Source organism: Balaenoptera ricei, chromosome 8 (assembly GCF_028023285.1).
Source record: "Balaenoptera ricei isolate mBalRic1 chromosome 8, mBalRic1.hap2, whole genome shotgun sequence".
Taxonomy (NCBI): domain Eukaryota; kingdom Metazoa; phylum Chordata; class Mammalia; order Artiodactyla; family Balaenopteridae; genus Balaenoptera; species Balaenoptera ricei.
The window spans coordinates 74385123-74400314 of NC_082646.1; the positions used below are offsets into that span (position 1 = coordinate 74385123).

Here is a 15192-nt window from a genome sequence, read left to right on the forward strand (position 1 = left end):
GATCATCTTTACTATCATTACTCTGAATTCTTTTTCAGGTAGACTGCCTATTTCCTCTTCATTTGTTTGGTCTGGTGGGGTTTTACCTTGCTCCTTCATCTGCTGTGTGTTTCTCTGTCTTCTCATTTTGCTTAACTTACTGTGTTTGGGGTCTCCTTTTTGCAGGCTGCAGGTTTGTAGTTCCTGTTGTTTTTGGTGTCTGCCCCCAGTGACTAAGGTTGGTTCAGTGGGTTGTGTAGCCTTCCTGGTCAAGGGGACTGGTGCCTGTGTTCTGGTGGATGAGGCTGGATCTTGTCTTTCTGGTGGGCAGGACCACGTCCAGTGGTGTGTTTTGGGGTGTCTGTGACCTTATTATGATTTTAGGCAGCCTCCCTGCTAATGGGTGGGGTTGTGTTCCTGTCTTGCTAGTTGTTTGGCATAGGGTATCCAGCACTTAGTTTGCTGGTCGTTGAGTGGAGCTGGGTCTTAGCGTTAAGATGGAGATCTCTGGGAGAACTTTCACCGTTTGATATTACGTGGAACCAGGAGGTCTCTGGTGGACAAATGTCCTGAACTCGGCTCTCCCACCTCAGAGGCACAGGCCTGTCACCCGGCTGGAGCACCAGGACCCTGTCAGCGACACAGCTTAGAAGAAAAGGTAGGAAAAAAGAAAGAAAGAAAGAAAAAGAAAGAAAGAAAGAAAGAAAGAGAGAGAGAGAGGGAGGGAGGGAGGGAGGAAGGAAGAAAGAAAGAAAAAGAAAGAAAGGAAGGAAGGAAGGAAGGAAAGAAAGAAAATAAAAAGAGATAAAGTGATTAAAATAAAAAACAAAAATTATTAAAAATTAAAAAATTAAAGTAATTAAAAAAAGAAGAAAGAAAGAAAGAAGAGAGCAACCAAACCAAAAAACAAATCCACCAATGATAACAAGCGCTAAAAACTATTCCAAAAAAAAAACAAAAAAAACGGACAGACAGAACCCTAGGACAAATGGTAAAAGCAAAGCTATACAGACAAAATCACACAAAGAAGCATACACATACACATTCACAAAAAGAGAAAAAGGAAAATATATACATATATATATACAAAAAAAAGGAAGAGAACAACCAAATCAATAAACAAATCTACCAATGATAATAAACTCTAAATACTAAACTAAGATAAACATAAAACCAGAAACCAGTCAGTCTCATACAGAAAAACCCCAAGTCTACAGTTGCTCCCAAAGTCCACCGCCTCAATTTTGGAATGATTCATTGTCTATTCAGCTATTCCACAGATGCAGGGTACATCAAGTTGATTGTGAAGATTTAATCCGCTGCTCCTGAGGCTGCTGGGAGAAATTTCCCTTTCTCTTCTTTGTTTGCACAGTTCCTGGGGTTCAGCTTTGGATTTGGCCCCATCTCTGCGTGTAGGTCGCCTGAGAGCGTCTGTTCCCACCCAGACAGGATGGGGTTAAAGGAGTGGCTGATTAGGGGGCTCTGGCTCACTCAGGCGTGGGGGGGGAGGGAGGGGTACGGAATGCGGGGTGAGCCAGTGGCGGCAGAGGCCAGTGTGACGTTGCAACAGCCTGAGACACAACGTGTATTCTCCTGGGGAAGTTGTTCCTGGATCACGGGACCCTGGCCGTGGCAGGCTGCACAGGCTCCCGGGAGGGGAGGTGTAGAGAGTGACCTGTGCTTGCACACAGGCTTCTTGGTGGCGGCAGCAGCAGCCCTAGCATCTCATGCCCGTCTCTGTGGTCCACGCTGATAGCTGCGGCTCGCGCCCGTCTCTGGAGCTCATTTAGGCGGTGCTCTGAGCCCCCTCTCCTCGTGCACCCCGAAACAATGGTCTCTTGCCTCTTCGGCAGGTCCAGACTTTTTCCCGGACTCCGTCCTGGCTAGCTGTGGCGTACCAGCTCCCTTCAGGCTGTGTTCACGTAGCCAACCCCAGTCCTCTCCCTGGGATTCGACCGAAGCCCAAGCCTCAGCTCCCAGCCCTCGCCCGCCCGGGCGGGTGAGCAGACAAGCCTCTCAGGCTGGTAAGTGCTGGTCGGCTCCGATCCTCTGTGCGGGAATCTCTCCGCTTTGCCATCTGCGCCCCTGTTGCTGCGCTCTCCTCCATGGCTCTGAAGGTTTCCCCTCACCCACCCACCATCTCTGCCAGTGAAGGGGCTTCCTAGTGTGTGGAAACTTTTCCTCCTTCACAGGTCCCTCCCAGAGGTGCAGGTCCCGTCCCTATTCTTTTGTCTCTGTTTTTTCTTTTTTCTTTTGCCCTACCCAGGTACATGGGGAGTTTCTTGCCTTTTGGGAAGTCTGAGGTCTTCTGCCAGCGTTCAGTAGGTGTTCTGTAGCAGTTGTTCCACATGTAGATGTATTTCTGATGTATTTGTGGGGAGGAAGGTGATCTCCATGTCTTACTCCTTCGCCATCTTGAAGGTCTCCCCCCTTTTTTTTTTAAATAGACATTTTTAAGAACACTTTTAGGCTCACAGCAAAGCTGAGCAGAAGATACAGAGTTCCCTTATACTGCCTGTTCCCACACATGCACAGCCTCTTCCCCTATCAACATCTCCCACCAGAGTGGTACATTTGTTACAATTGATGAACCTATACTGACACATCATTATCACTTGAATTCCATAGTTTACCTTATAGTTCACTCTTGTCCATTCCTTGAGTTCGGACAAATTTATAATGGCATGTATTTACCATTATAGTATCCTACAGAGTAGTTTCACTGCCCTAAAGATATTCTGTGCTCTGCTAATTCATCCCTTCCACTCTCCTAACTTCTGACAACCACTGATCTTTTTACTCTCTCCATAGTTTTGCATTTTTCAGAATGTCATGTAGTTGGAATCATACTGTTCAGATTGGCTTTTTTCACGTAGTGATATGCATTAAAGATTTCTCCATGTCTTTTCATGGCTTGATAGATCATTTCTTTTTAGGGCTGAATAATATTCCACTGTCAGGATCTGCCACAGTTTCTTCATTCATTTATCTGTTGAAGGACATCTTGGTTGCTGCCAAGTTTGGGCAATTATGAATGAAGCTGCTAGAAATATCTGTGTGTAGGTTTTTGTATGAACATAAGTTTTCAACTCATTTTGATAAGGAGTGCAATTGCTGGATCATATAATAAGAGTACATTTAATTTTGTAAGAAACTGTCAAACTGTCTTCCAAAAAGTGGCTGTAGCATTTTGCATTTCCACCACAATAAATGAGAGTTCCTGTTGCTCCACATCCTTCTCAGCACTTGGTGCTAACAGTGTTTTGGATTTTGGCCGTTCTAATAGGTGTGTAGTAGTATCTTACTGATATTATAATTTGCAATTCCCTAATGACATATGACGTTGAGCATCTTTTCATATGTTTATTTGCCATCTGTATATCTTCTTTGGTGAGCTGTCGGGTCTTTTGCTCATTCTTCAATTGGGTTGTTTGTTTTCTTATTGTTGAGTTTAAAGAGTTCTTTGTATATTGTGAATAACAGTCCTACATCACATATGTCTTTTGCAAATATTTTCTCCTGGTCTGTGACTTGTCTTACTCTCTTGAAAGACGAGTCTTTTTATCATATGATGAAGGGCCATTCTAGTTCTTTACTATGAACTGTCTGTTCAAATCTCTTGATGGGCTCTATTTTAGAGCCATTTGGTTGTTAGATTCTAGCAGAAATTACCTCTTTCTAAAGTCATTCATGTCTCCACTCACAAATCCTTCCAAACTGGAGTCTCAGATCAACACATACTTTTATATTTATACCTGTGAAGCTAATTCTGAATGAAAAGAAATCTGGTGATAAAACTGTCTTCTGCAAATTCCTAATTTTTAGGCCAATAATTTTTGCTGGCAATAACCACTTACCTTTCACTATCACGCAGCTGATAGAGAGCAAACTTTTGATCTTTATTGTTATGTCAGAACTGGTTTGTAACAGCTCAAGAGAGCCAGCTGTTCAATTTTTAGGAATTTTGTGAGCCAGCTGTTAAACAATGCCATTATTAAAAATTAACTTTTATAAACTTACAATTAAATAAATTACATCATGAACAAAGACAAAAAAATGATCAAAACTCATCACTTCCTTATTCTGCTACATTTTACCATTACCTATGTTCTTGAAGGTATTTACATCAACTATCTGCAGGGTGGAAATCTTATATAACAGTGTGTATTACTGCACATCTCTTCCCAGTTCTGCACTCAATGACATTGCAAAAATGGCCATGGTAGGAGTATTTATCCCTGCAAATGCTACAAATCAGGGCTTTTCTCTCTCCCCCTCGCAGAGGGACAGTTGTTAACCATGAACTAGCCCTCTATTCATTGCTGATGTGTTGGCTAGGGAGCAGACCAAACATGCCACTCACTTATTCAAAAGGAGTTCAGAGTATTCAGTCAACCTGGCTCCAAATTTGCCTCAGTTAATTTATTTTATTATTATTATTATTAAAATTAATTAATTAATTAATTTTTGGCTGCTTTGGGTTTTTGTTGCTGCACTCGGGCTTTCTTTAGTTGCGGCGAGCGGGGGCTACTCTTCATCGGGGTGCACGGGCTTCTCATTGCTGTGGCTTCTTTTGTTGTGGAGCATGGTCTCTAGGCGTGGGCTTCATTAGTTGTGGGGTGTGGGCTCAGTAGTTGTGGCGCACGGGCTTAGTTGCTTCGCGGTATGTGGGATCTTCCCAGACCAGGGCTCGAACCTGTGTCCCCTGCATTGGCAGGTGGATTCTTAACCACTGCGCCACCCGGGAAGTCCTGCCTCAGTTTATTAATTTAGAGAAAATGCAACTGAAACTGAAGCAAATTCCTTTATTCCTTAAAACTGACTTTGGGGGACTTCCCTGGTGGCGCAGTGGTTAAGAATCTGCCTGCCAATGCAGGGGACACAGGTTCGAGCCCTAGTCTGGGAAGATCCCACGTGCCATGGAGCAACTAAGCCCGTGCACCACAACTACTGAGCCTGTGCTCTAGAGCTCCTGTGCCACAACTACTGAGCCTGCATGCCACAACTACTGAAGCCTGCACACCTAGAGCCCGTGCTCCGCAACAAGAGAAGCCACTGCAATGAGAAGCCTGCACACTGCAATGAAGAGTAGCCCCTGCTCTCCGCAACCAGAGAAAGCTGGTGCACAGCAACAAAGACCCAATGCAGCCAAAAATAAAAATTAAAAAAAATAAAAATTAAAAAAAAATTTTACTTTCATCCTGATGCATTCCTGTTTGATTAATTTAGGACTTCATATTTTATATACCAGTGAGGTCAAGCCTTCTTTTGATTTTATCTTTTGTGTTGAAAAAACAAAATAATATTTGAGATGATTTTATTTTTATTGCTATTTTTTTAAATATTTATTTTATTTATTTTCTTTATCTTTTTTGGCTGTGTCGGGTCTTAGTTGCGGCATGTGGGATCTTCGTTGAGGCACGTGGGATCTTTCATTGCAGTGCGGGCTCTTCGTTGTGGCGCATGGACTTCTCTCTAGTTGTGGCATGCAGGTTTTCTCTTCCTTAGTTGTGGCGCAGGCTCCAGGGTGCGTGGGCTCTGTAGTTTGTGGCACGCAGTTGAGGTGCGTGAGCTTAGTGGTTGCCACGCGCAGGCTTAGTTGCCCTGCAGCACGTGGGATCTTAGTTCCCCGACCAGGGGTCAAACCTGCGTCCCCCACATTGCGAGGTGGATTCTTTACCACTGGACCACCAGGGAAGTCCCTTGAGGTGATTTTAAAGAAAAAAAAAAAAAAAGAATTAATAAAAATAAAGAAAAGCCCCAGATTTTAAACTCCACTCTCACACAGCTGTTATATTCTTAGACATTTCTTTTACTCTCTCTTTCTGTCTCTGCCAGTATTTGTCCGTAGGCATAGTATTATTTCTGTGTTTGAAATAATGGTATATATTCATTTTCATAGTCTGCTCTTTTTATGTGATTTTACATCATAAGACTTTTCCTTGTGTTAAAGTATAATTTTCAGACTTAAAAGCATGACTTTTGTGCACATGTGTTGTGGTGCAGCCTCTAAAATGGCCCCAATGATTTCTGCCTCCTACTTGTCATGACCTTGTGTAGTCCCCTCACGTTGAGCAGGGCTGCTCTTATTGACTGGCTTCTAAGTGTCAGGAAGGAAAAACTTTTCCTCCACTCTCTCAGGTTTACTAATTGGGAGCCTATGACTTAAACTGATAAAAAACTTATATTAACAGGAGAAAAGACAAATTTTAAATCCACATATGTTTGCAGGAGCGCACAGAAAAATGTGACTCAAGGGGGCAGTTAGAATTTGGAGCTTATATACCATCTTAATAGGGAAAGGGGAGATGGAGAAAGAGCACTTATGGGAAAACAAATGACTTTTAGAAAAGATAAATGGCCCTTAGGGGAATAGGTGGGAGATAGACTAGTTTTGTTTAGGTAATCTCTTATCCTGGTGCTGACAGCCCTCTCTGGTGATAGGGTCAATCTTCCCTGGTTAAGAAACTCCTTGGAAGAAGACGTATGACAGTTGAGCTTCTTTTGGGAGGCTCTGCTTTTAGGCAGATAAAGGGAGTTCGGGGTGGGGAAAAACCTGTTCTTGTACCTGTCTGTTATCAAATGCCTTCAGTTCAAAATAATTTTTAGCTGGACCCTTTATAAGGAAGAGAATATGGCAGAAATGATGATGTCATATCTGATACTAGGTTATAAAAAGACTGTTGCTTCCACATGGCTATTCTCTCTCTGTCTTGGATTGCTCAGTTCTGGGAGAAGCCAGTTGCCATGTCATGAGACAGCCCTGTGAAGATGCCCACATGAGTGAGTTTAGAAGCAGATCTTCTGGGACCTGTCAACAACCACATGAGTGAGCTTGGAAGAAAATCCTTTTTCAGTCGAGCCTTGAGAAGACTGCAGTCTCATGAGAGACCCTGACCCAGACCCAGCTAAGCTACTTGCAGATTCCTAGCTCACAGAAATTGTGACATAATAAGTGTCTGCTGTTTTAGCCACTAAGTTTGGGGGTTATTTGGTACAAAGCAATGAGTAACTAATGCAGGTGCTAAGGATTTTTCACCTAGTTAATTAATATGGGAATCAGTAAGATATTAAGACCAATTCAAAGGAGAATTTGAAGAATAGATAAATAGAGGCAATTAGGAATGATGAAATAAATTTGCTAAGAGATGCAAATCTGATTAATATCTTATAGGACAATATAATGTAATGTTTTGGGTCATCTTTTTACAGAGTAGAAATTAATTATATTTCTATCAGACAAAATTCACATGTATTTTTGTGGACAAAGATCTTTTGCATTACTATCAGTTTTCTACAATTTAACTTCCTGAAGAATTGTAAAACAGCCTAGTTAGAAGAAAGACAATCTGAAGTGCACATCCGTATAGAATCAGTTTATCCTCAGTTGGTCCGCTAGATAACCTCTAGCATTCCACAGAAACGACACCAGTAATCTCTTCTGCCTATTTTAAAATCTTGGACAATTTTTCTAGACACTTGTTTATACAAAGGCTTTACAATGACTGTGTTTAATGGCTGTATAGTATTCTTGCAATTTGAAGCACCCTAATTTTTAATAGTTTTCTATTATTGAAATTTCAGTTGTTCCCAGTTTTTTCTTAGTTACAATATTAGATAGTATTATAGTATTATTTTATGTAGATATTTTAGTGTTGTAAATAATGATTATATTAATTTTTCCTTAAGATAAATTTCTAGGGGTGGGATCCAAGTGTAAGAACAGAGGGCAGTGTGCTCCATAGACTAGTTACCACTCTGCCTCTCTGGTCTGATTCCCTGTTTCCTTACAAGCACTAGGCCATCCAGCAGATGGTTCCACTCACCTTTCTGCGACTAATAGTACTGTGACCTCTGCCAGGAATATTCTCCCCCCTCTTAGCTAGGCCAGGGATTCTCAGATGGCTTTCAGGGAATTCACAAGCCTCTTGAAATCAAATGCAAAATTTTGTGTGTGTATGTATATGTGTGCTTTTTCTGGAGAAGAAAGTCCAGAGATTTATCACCTTCTCAAAGGCGGTCTGTGGGATGCTGAAGCTCCAGGTCCAAAAGGGTTTTTCTTACTCCTTCAAGCCTTACTGATCTCTTCCTCTCTAAGAAATATAATATTCCTGATCAATACTCCTTAATTGTTAACTAATGACTTCAAGGAAATTATTTTGTTTCTCCAACTTTTAGGACAGATACTTTTAAACAGTAGGCATAAGGAGTAAAAGGAAAAAAATGAACAAATCAGAGATAAAGTAGAGCAGACATTTAGGATGATGCCTAGTATGTTTGGAACACAAAAAATGGCAGCTATTATTGGCTATTACTCAAATGCTTATCAGATGAGAGGCAATGTAGCATGGGCTCTGGAGGTCAACTAAGGTTTGAATCTGATTTTGGTACTTATTAGCTGCGTGACCTCGGGTGAGTTGCTTAAATTCTGTGTCTCTTTTTCCTCATCTCTAAAATGCAGATAATAACAATTACCTAATTCATGCAAGTGTTGTGATAATTAAATGAAATAATGTATATAAAGTGTTCTGAATGGCATATAGCACACAGTAAATGCTTGAAAAGTGGTCGCTATTATTCCAGACTAAAGCACTTTCACATATATTTTCTAATATTCACAAAGACCTATGAGGATTTTTTTTTTCATTCTTTTAATTGAAAATTTTCAAGCATATACAAAAGTAGGGAGAATAGTATAATGAATCCCTAGGTACCCATCACCCTGTGTCAACGATTAACATATTAGCTAGTTTTGTTTCAACTATACACCCATCCAACTTTCCCCCTACATTTGGATTATTTTGAAGCAAATCCCATCCATCACATCATTTCATTCAGTATGTATCTCTAAAAGATAAGAACTCTTTTAAGAGTTTATTAACCTCTTTCGGGAATTCCCTAGTGGTCCAATGGTTAGGACTCCCCACTTTCACTGCTGAGGGTCCAGGTTCAACTCCCGGTTGGGGAACTAAAATCCCGCAGTGGTGTGGTGCGGCCAAAAAAAAGAAAAAAAGAAAAAAAATTTATTAACCTCTTTCAATAGGTTGATTAACTGAGTCTCAGCAAAGTGAAGTAACATTCCCAAAGGGACCGAGCTGGTAAGTGTATTAACCAAAATTCAAATATAAGCCTGACTTCCTTTACGTTGCCATTTACTGACTGATATAAATATTCACAATCTGAAGGTTAGGCATTAAAACTCTAAACTTCAGTGCCTTCCCTGGTGGTGCAGTGGTTGAGAGTCTGCCTGCCACTGCAGGCGACACGGGTTCGAGCCCGGGTCTGGGAGGATCCCACGTGCCTCGGAGCGACTAGGCCTGTGAGCCACAATTGCTGAGCCTGCGCGTCTGGAGCCTGTGCTCCGTAACAGGAGAGGCTGCGATAGTGAGAGGCCCACGCACCGCGATGAAGAGTGGCCCCCACTTGCCGCAACTAGAGAAAGCCCTAGCACAGAAACGAAGACCCAACACAGCCATAAATAAATAAATAAATAAATAAAATTTAAAAAAAAAAACAAACCTCTAAACTTCAATAGTAAATCTTAGCATTTTAAAATTTAAAAAGAGAATAGACTTGTGGTTGCCAAGGGGGAGTGGAGGAGGGAGAAGGATGGACTGGGAGTTTGGGGTTAGTAGATGCAAACTATTACATTTAGAATGGATAAACAACAAGGTCCTACTCTCTGGCACACAGAACTGTATTCAATCTCCTGGGACAAACTATGATGGAAAAGAATATAAAAAAAGAATGTATGTATGTGTGTAACTGAGTCACTTTGCTGTACAGCAGAAATTAGCACAACATTGTAAATCAACTATACTTCAATAAAAAAATAGAGAATAAAAATAAAATAAAATGTCTCGGGAAAAAAATAAAATAAAATTTAAGAAGAAATCATATTAGCACAGGGAACTCTACTTAATACTTTGTAATGGCCTACATGGGAAAAGAATCTAAAAAAGAGTAGATATATGTACATGTATACTAATTCACTTTGCTGTATACCTGAAACCAACACAACATTGTAAATCAACTATACTCCAATAAAAATTTTAAAAAAATAAAAAGAAATCAGAATAGAATAAAAGCATTGGTGTTCAACATTGAGTAGTGATAGACCACAGATTAAGCTCTTATGGATTTATTTTTCCTCCGGTTGAAAGAATTTATTTTGATCTTTGAAGCCATCAAGCACGAAGTGTGAAAGCAGACATCAATTGTTCAGATTTTGTACACAGTGAATAACTGAGCAAATTTTTTCTCCAGCTTTCAGCACTAAAACAAATGCCTGCTGGAAACTACAAGCACCTGCTTTCAAAAGAAAATATTCCTAGCAATGTGATTATTTAAAAGGAAGAGTATACAGGCAGAAACTGCATGCAGGGAATTAAAATTATAGTGCCCAGCACCATGACAGCTTTCAACAAATGTTAATTGATGATGATGAAAATGATAGTAATCATAATAATGAGGTTGACACATGACATATGAACCACACGAATGAGCAGGTAGACAAGTCGTATGTCTGTAAATAACAGCTTGCAAAACATCTTTGGAGCTTGTCTGAGGAAAAGGCCAAAGAGGTGGTTGTGTATGGTCCAGGTGCTAAAACCACTGGCTTTGGGGCCAGCAAGAATTCTGATCCCCTACTATTAGATGTATGACCTTGAACATGTTACTTAACATCTCTGAGCCTCAGTTTCTGCATTTGTAAAATGGGGATACTAGTACCTATTGCATAGTTGTTATGAGGATTAGATGAGGTTGTGTGACTGACTCATGATTATCAAAATTGTTTGGGAGTTACTAGGAGATGTCCCCCAAGCTTGAGAAAATGAGGCAAGTAAAATTGCTTTTCAGAAGTGGAAGGAGACTGAAGTGTGCTTAGGCTGGCAATAATGTATTTGGAGAAACACTGAATTATTTAGAAGGGGAGAGTAAATATCCCAGGTTCTCCTGGTAACCTGATGAGGATCTAGCCTCCTGGGTTAAGTTTGCCAATAGGGAAGGAAATGAGCAGGCATTCAGCCTTCAAGTATGTAAACCCTGTGGCAGTGACTCTCTGTGGATGACTAGGTTAGCATTTGGCTCCTGTGAATTTTGGGGTGCCCAAGTCTGTCTCTCAGGCCCTGGACACTCTGAGGCCTTTCACAGGAAAGGACAGATCAAGCCAGACTAATCTTAGACAGTGTGCACACAAATCACCTACAGGTCTTACTAAAATGCATATTCAGATTTGGTAGATCTGGGGTGGGGCCTGAGATGCTCCCAGGTCATGCTGAGTCTGTGGTCCCTAGGTCACACTTTGAATAACAGAGCTGCAGACAATGCATGCACCCCCACTTTCAGTTACCCCTCTACTTTCCACAAGGATTCATCAATAGTATTTGTCGTCCTTTCTTTCTTCTGGTGGTCATAAGTGTCCAACTAAGAACCTAATGCTTGCTGCCCAAGCACTCTACATCCAGGGACTAGAGCAAGTCTTTGACTTGCTTCGTTTGTTTTGTTCATTCATACTTAGAGGTCAGCATGGGGCAATAATGGGTGTCTAAATCTTCCTCTCTCTAATCCAGGGCAGGTCCAGCAAGGGCACTGGCTAAGGCTGCTTAGCTGTATCCTGCCTGAGGTGGACTGAAGCTGAGAAGAGAGAAAAGACTGATTGAACACGGGTCCTACAGGAAGCCCAAAGGCAAACCAGGGGAAGCTGAAGCAAAATTAGCTGGGTGAATGGGAAGAGCACCCGAGAGTGGGATGAAGAGATGGTGGTAGATGATTGTTTTGGGGCTAGGAGATCTCAGCTTATCTGGCAAACCCTGAACTTGCGGCTTGCATGATGGAATCCCTGTAACAGGCAAAGCTAAATTTGAATCAAGCCATATCCAGACTTGAGTTGTTAAAATAAGAAACAGGCATTGTAGGCTTTTGAGAGTATCTTATTTTTGAAAATTTTGATTTGCTCATCTGAAAACTGAGAGAAATAAATTAAAATAAATGGGTTATACATAAACCATAATGGAAAAGAATATAAAAAAAGAATGTGTATATGTGCATAACTGAGTCACTGCTGTACAGTAGAAATTAGAGCAACATTGCAAATCAGCTATACTTCAATAAAAAAATAAAAAAATATATAAATGGGTTATATAAAACTTAAGTATAGACAAGATTAAAACTCATCTATAATCTTTATTTTTTATCTTTATTTTTAAAAATATTTATTTATTTATTTATTTATAAATTTATTGGCTGCGTTGGGTCTTTGTTGCTGCACGCAGGCTTTCTCTAGTTGCGGCGAGCTGGGGCTACTCTTCGTTGAGGTGTGCGGGCTTCTCATTGCGGTGGCTTCTCTTGTTGCGGAGCATGGGCTCTAGGCGCACAGGCTTCAGTAGTTGTGGCACGCAGGCTCAGTACTTGTGGCTCATGGGCTCTAGAGCACAGGCTCAGTAGTTGTCGTGCACGAGCTTTGTTGCTCTGCGGCATGTGGGATCTTCCTGGACCAGGGCTCGAAATGCACCAGGAAAAAAACCCACAGAAGACGTTGGTCTAACATAATTTCCTCTAAGGAAGTGGTTATTTTTCTGGGTGGCTTAATATAAGTCATAACTGACTGATTACAGTCAGACGTGTGGATGTAAATTATGCTAGAGAACCACATGAAAGCAGGTCAAGTTCTCATATACAGCCAAAATGTCTAGTTTCAAGATTACACAGTACTGATCCTCTTGGTCTGTGAGTGACCTGAAGGCAGAGGCCATGTCTGGTCCATCTGTGTGGTTAACAAGGCAGGCATTCTGCATCTAGGAGATTCTCCCACTAGTTCAGGGCCATGGGGGCAGGACTGGGGCGAAGGAGCAGATCTGCAGCATTAGGGAGAGGAACTGAAAGGAAGGGTTCTTTCAGCAGGACAAAGCATGCTACGGAAGGAGATCTTGCAATAGAACCGAACAAGAGTCTGTCCTGTGCACAAATATGCGAGTAGGGATGTCAAGTGTCTTCGAAAAAAGTTCCTCACAAACAGGGAATATAGAAGGGATGATGGTGAAAAAAAAATAAACCACATCTGTTTTTTTGTAGATATACCTTGTCCCTCCCCACTCCTTTTCCTCTGAGAAAGTTTTAACATTATCATGTACATAGCATTAGAGTACCTGAACATATTACTTGAAAATAGATAAACGAGACAGCAAATTATTCACATATCTTTATGTAATATTTATATAACACTGAATATATGCTAGGCACTGTTATAAGTACTTTCCAAATAAATATTAGGTCATTTAATCCTTGTAACAACTCTATGAAATAACACTATTGAAATCCTCATTTTACAAATGAGGAAACTGGAGCACAAAGAAGATGAGTAACTTGCCCAAGGTCACACAGCTAGTAAGTGGTAGAGCCCAGGTAGTCTTCTCCCAAGTCCATGCTTTGCTTTATCTTTAAGAAAGGACTACAAACAAGCGGTGAGAGTGTGAAACCGTGCAACTCTGATTGGGAAGTGAACCCACATGTGTTGAAACAGGAGGGAAGGGGGCAGGGCACAATCTTTAAAAGAATGACATAGACCAAACACGGCATAAACTGATTAGAAGCAAACAGGTCCAAGATGGTGGAGTCGCCTTCCACTAGACCTTGAGCCTCAGTATATGCTCATTGTAACACATCAGCAAGCTAAATGACACACCCACAGGTGCCGTGACAGTTCCAAGGCCGACCATAGAGGTCAAAAAGTGGGCAGTGGCACAATTCCTGGAAATCCCCACCCCTTCCCCAAAATAGCTGGAATACTTCTCCCACTCATTAGCCTATGAAATTACCCACCCCTATAAAAACTGACAACCTCATACCCTGGTGTTGCTCTCGCCTTCTGAGATGGCCCACACTCTGTCTGTGGAGTGTGTTTCATTCTAAATAAATCCACTTCTTATGTATCATTTTGTCACTCACTGAATTCTTTCTGTGATGAGACATTAAGAACCTGAGCTTCATTAAGTCCTGAAACCAGGTGTGTGATCTCAGTTGGAAGACTGTGGGTTTTGGCTGGGTTGGAGTCCCAGCCGCGTGGTTTCAAGTTCCAATCAGGGTTTAGGCTGGGTTCGAGTCCTGGCACGTGGGTTCAAGTCCCAATCTGAGGTGCACAGTTTCAAAAGGGCCAGGTATATTACAATGCTGGAGAAGGAACCTCATGGGCGTCTTAAACCCAGCCACTTATTTTTTGGCTCCTATAGGTGAATGCTAAGTGGCAATAGAAATTTGCTGACACTGTGTGAAACTGAGCAGGACCCTGTGGGGCCCTCCTCAGTAGAAATCCTTTCGGATGCAAATCTTTTCTGTGTCCCCCATTTCTTGTTTGTAGGAAAGAAGCTTCAGCCTCCTAGACCTTCCCTGAGTACCAATGGGCAGATTCAAACAGTTGCTTATCAGGGAAGAGAGGGAATGCAGAAACAAAGGAGGAGCAGTCAGGAAACCATAGTGCAATAATAAAGCAGGGTCCTGGTTCTTCCTCAAGGAATATACATAACAATATCTTTGAGTTCTTCTGTAGGAACTAAGGCCCCCACCCAGGTGGAGGATGCTAACCTCAGGCTGGGTATAATTCCTGGAGCAACACCCTGTTACCCCACCACCAACCAGTCAGAAGAAAATCCGCACATAGTGGAAGATAAAAGACTCTGAGCCCCTCCCCAAATGATTAACTGCGATTAACTTCCCTTTTCTCCCTCTAAAAAACTTTCATGGTCAAGCAGAATCTTGGGAGTTGGTTCTTGGATACAAGTCCTATTTCTCCCCATGTTGTTGGCCTCCTGAATAAAGCAATCTTTCCTTTCCAGTCAACACTTGCCTCTCGAGTATTGGCTTTTGAGTGGCAAACAGCCAAATCTGAGTTAGGTAATATATGTTTCTCTAGTTTCTTGTCGTCACTACTAATTCTGTGCTTTTTTTTGTTTGTTTCTGGATTGCTTATGGCTGATAAGTTATTCCCCAAATTTTGTTAGTCATATTTGTTTCTCTATTTGTCCATCTTAAGACCATGCAAACCAGGAAGGAGAACAGACTTTTACCTGGATGGGAAACAGCTCTTTGATATCCAAACTAGTAAGTTTTTGTGTTTCTGTTTTTACTCTTGACTTGCAGCTGAAATTGTAGATTTAAAGCTATAAATCTACATCTCTGTGTAATTTAGAAAGGCCTTTACCTCTCCGTGTATGAGTG

The 15192-nt window shown here is 41.4% G+C and overlaps 1 protein-coding gene and 1 long non-coding RNA gene across 3 annotated transcripts in view; one reads left to right on the top strand and one right to left on the bottom strand.

Annotated features, from left to right (window-relative positions):
* The window catches only part of NUCB2 (nucleobindin 2), a 109640-nt gene that overhangs the window by 21753 nt on the left and 72695 nt on the right, over positions 1–15192 (top strand). Inside the window, exon 2 of one of the 2 annotated variants that reach the window (XM_059931207.1) lies at positions 1833–2003. The exons of the other annotated variant lie outside the window; for it this stretch is intronic. The gene's annotated coding sequence lies outside the window, so the exon portion shown is untranslated. The remainder of the gene's footprint in view (positions 1–1832; positions 2004–15192) is intronic. 2 annotated transcript variants of the gene reach the window in all.
* Positions 5247–15192, bottom strand: part of LOC132370693 (uncharacterized) — a 37804-nt gene continuing 27858 nt past the window's right edge. The window contains exon 3 of the long non-coding RNA XR_009504665.1: positions 5247–5681. This is a non-coding gene — a long non-coding RNA (uncharacterized LOC132370693). The remainder of the gene's footprint in view (positions 5682–15192) is intronic.